Genomic DNA, 4,019 nt, shown 5'->3' with positions numbered 1-4,019 from the left:
GCACAGTACTGATCGAAGCTAGCCGACACAGAAGCAAGCCTGCAAGTGTGTTTTAGTGACGCCTGGTACAGCCTTGTTGAAGCTCTGTACAACCCGCACCCATAATATCCAAGGCGACTGCGATCAGACAGCATGCAGGCGAGAAAGCAGAGCGCGCCCATCGGCGCTCAGTGTGCCGTGAACCTTGACCGTGAACCGAGAAAAACCGAAGGCCATTAGGCACGCGACGTCACGGTGCACGCGCTCCAAAGGGCAAAAACTGGTGCAATAGCTGCTGAATATGCAACGCGACCACCAGTAAGATTTTTTTTTCCTTCAAGAAGTAAAATCGGATCAAACAGACACCGCCGTCGGCATCGAAACAAACCAGGATAAGCGCTTTCAAACCAGGCAGCGCAGCAGATTGAGCGGGAAGAGCGTTAAAGGCCGCAGCCTGCATGCTTGCGCAGGTAAAGTGTTGGGAGCACCCAAAGGGTAGAAGAAAGGAACGCACGCATTCAGATGTTTTTTTTTTAAACAATGTCACAGCAGTTTATTTCAAACGGTTGCGTTTTATGATACATTGAAAAGGAGTGACGATGGTTGAAAAATGGATATTTACAGGACGATCATAAAAACAACCGCATGAATTGATGAGCAAACATTCCGCGTCTCGACTGTCGGGCCGGACGTGTACTGAGGGGGGGGGTCTAAAAAAAATCTTGTGGCCGGAAAAGTAAATTTGTTTGCTACTACCCTTGAGGGGAATAAACAAATCGACTGGCAATGAAAAACTGGCATGCGAGGACGCAGTTTCGCCGGTGAGGCGAAGCTGGCTATGCCACTTGGGGTGATTCGCACTGTTGCCTTTAAAATGACGAAGGATAGCAGGGGAGCCAGTGTATCAACACGAAGTTATACATGAGTAGTCGGGCCTCGCCACACAGTTGAGTAGCATCTCATTTGACACTAGAATTGGCATTTCGTACGAGACACTTGGGAGGCCGAAGGAAACTTCTTGTAAGAAAAAAAAAATGAACAGAAGGGGCTCTCCTACCGAAACGGACGGCCGTTACGCCTGCCTAAGGGAGAAACATAAATACGAGTCATTGGCAGACTTCGCGGCCTTGCTTGAAGCGAGACGTGGATTGTCCTGCTAGTGACATGCACGCACCATCGAGACGGCTGAATCACTAAGTGAAACAAACAAACAGCAAACGATCAGTCCTGACTGGAATGCCGAGACTTGCCGGGAACATCCGGAAGCGTGCGCGGCTTCACAAGAAGTTGGCCGAGTCTTCGTCGCTAGACAAGCCTAGCGACTAGTGAGTGAGGGCGTCCGGAAGGCACGTCGCTTGCTGACTAGGCTTATTCCGAGGCGGCGCCGAGAAAAAAAAAGTGAACATACAGTCTGTGACAGCTCAGCGTCGTCCTGGGCTTGATAAGATGTTCCTACCAGGCGATGAAAGACGACCGGCGTTTGTAGGTTAGCCGTGAGCTGCGATGCAGGTCCCTTCAGTCCAGCTTGGTCGTTGAACCCTCCCCGCCAACGGTCAGGCCAGTTTTGACATGACCGTTCCTTTGCTGGTGGAGGCTGCGCGCCGTCTGAGAAGCCTTGTAGGCCTTCTTGTAGAAGTTGCGGAACATGAAGAACAGCATGACAGCCTCACCCATGAGGATGTAGGCGAAGTAGGGAGGGAAGCCGCAGTCGTAGAAGACAGGAACAGAGGCGTGCACGAAACCCACGACGAACTGGACCATCTGGAACTGGGTGAGGTAGCGCTTCCACCACAGGTACTTGCGCACCTCGGGACCCATGGCGGCGAGGCAGTAGTAGGTGTACATCACCATGTGCACGAAGCAGTTGATGAATGGGAAGAAGGCGTTCTGGCCACCGGCACCGAAGTTGACTCCCATCCAGACGGTCCAGGCGACGCTCGTGTGGTGAACCACGTGCAGCAGCGAGATGTGCGAGAACTTCTTGGTGAGCACGAAGAACACCGTGTCCAGGAACTCGGCCATCTTCAGCAGCAGGTACCACCAGCCCAGAGTCGTGACAGCCATCGAGTTGGGGTCGGTGCCGTAGTTGACGGGCTGGCAGAACCAGTTGTAGGGTCCCAAGTACGTGTACTTGCCGCCAGCAAAGAAGAAAAATGTGCTAAGCACCACCATGATGAGGTTGTAGGCGATCAGGACGTTCTTGATTTGGAAAGGCTCGCGGCCTTTCATCCAGTTGGGGCCCCACACCTTGACGAAGTAGACGTAGCCGGCGATGATGGACAGCATGGTCATCGGGCTGCCCATGAGGGGCCAACCCTTGACCCGGGGGTCTGTGCTGGCCACGGCGGCCTGGTAGGTGGACGTGATCTTGTCGAAAAACCCCTCCATTTCCACAGCGCGCAATGTCAGTGAGACGACGAGCCTTCGGAGCGGCGATGCGTTGAGGCAAGCGGCGTGAAAGAAGGGGGACGCGCTCGTTCGAGTGGAGCCGTGCAAACCGTCGGAGCAAGAGCAACGGTTTCGTTTCCCTGTGGAAGCAGGTGCTTGTATGCTGCCTTCCGAGCTGTCGTGCGTCCGGTTTATACGCTCCCGCCGACCCCACGTGACCGCGTGCGTAAACGGAGAGAGAAAAACTTTCCCCCTTTCTTCTGGGCCCGTCCGCCTTCCCTCTCCAGCCAGCGCTGACGTCGTCAGTGCTCTGGGGTCGGCAGACCGACCGCTAGATACCGCCTCAAGGCAAGGCAAGACAAGGCGCCCGTGCACTAAGTCCAGGCTTGGCATTCCCCAAGGTCTGTCCTTCTTCCCCTCAATCGTCTCTCCGCGCCTTCTTTCTGCCTTCTTCGCATCGGTTCTTCCCACCATCTCTTTCTTTCTGTTTTCCTCCGAGTACTCTCATTATCGTCATATCTTAGCGCTACACAAGGGAAAGAATACGAGTGGGCCATGCTGGAGCCAAGAGACTGCCAGCATCTTCGCCTTGTTGCGCTAGCAATGTCGTCAGGGGAGGAGGGAGATCTTTTGTTTTACGTAATATGCCGGCGGCAACAAGGAGGCCCCACTACGTCATTCGTTTGAGTACAACGGCTTGTGCGCTGAGGCGGTCGTTGCTGTCTTGTGCGAAGTTGAGACGTGCGTGAGGGGCACGGGGGGCGTGTAGCGCGCGCCGATACGTTCGATTCCCGCCAGGTGGAGGCGGCGGTCGTTTTGAATGAACAGCGCTGAGAAATGACGCGCGAGAAAGATGAAATTGCAGTAAGGGATGGGTATTCGGAATGGCGTCTGGTGCCGTCGACGACTATGGGACCAACAAGTATGCGCAGTTACGCCCGCGGGCCTTGCTATCGACCACTATCTGCTTCATCCGGTTTCCCACTTTGACAATAACCATGACCGTATTATGTCATCAAGAATTTCATGGAATATAAAAATTCACGCAAATTTCCCGATTAAGTCATTCGAAGTTTGCAGGTGCAGTGCACAATAAATTTGAACTTACGATTACGTCCGTGGATGACACTGAAATAGGAACTGTAGTGAAAAAAAAACAACATATTATATATGCCACTGTATGACATAGTTACGGCACTAGAAAAAAAAATTGGGGCCCAGAAGTCCCAGGAAATTTTATTTGAAAAAAAAAAGCCAGCAAGAAGTTGGGAAGAAAGCTGAAACTCATTGCTTTGCGCAGAAACATGACATATCTGCCCGGGCCGAAGCGCCGTACGAGCGACACTGCGTCCGTGCGTGCTAAGCAAACTTGGAAGTAGCATAGTCGCATCAGTAAGAAGTTTGTCCAGGCATGAGCTAGTGCGCAGTTGAAGTGCGCAATAAATTTTAACGTACGATTACGTCCGCGGGCGACAGGGAAACAGGAACGGTAGTGGAAAAATACAGCAGATTATATATGCCGCTGTGTGACACTTTTATGGTGCTAGACAAAAAAAAATTGGGGCCCAGAAATGCCAGGAACTTTTTATTTGCAAAAAAAAAAAGAAAAACGACACCAAGAAGTTGGAAAGAAAGCAGAAACTCAATGCTAT

The 4,019-nt window shown here is 52.2% G+C and overlaps 1 pseudogene across 1 annotated transcript; it reads right to left on the bottom strand.

Annotated features, from left to right (window-relative positions):
• Nucleotides 1-504: 504 nt before the first annotated feature.
• Nucleotides 505-2,544, bottom strand: LOC144128138 (very long chain fatty acid elongase AAEL008004 pseudogene; annotated as a pseudogene). The gene has a single exon (XR_013313701.1). The product of XR_013313701.1 is annotated as a very long chain fatty acid elongase AAEL008004 pseudogene (transcript).
• Between the last annotated feature and the right edge of the window lie 1,475 nt (nt 2,545-4,019).

The sequence above is a fragment of the Amblyomma americanum genome, chromosome 4 (genome assembly GCF_052857255.1).
Source record: "Amblyomma americanum isolate KBUSLIRL-KWMA chromosome 4, ASM5285725v1, whole genome shotgun sequence".
NCBI lineage: Eukaryota > Metazoa > Arthropoda > Arachnida > Ixodida > Ixodidae > Amblyomma > Amblyomma americanum.
This window is presented reverse-complemented; position numbering and strand designations above follow the sequence as displayed.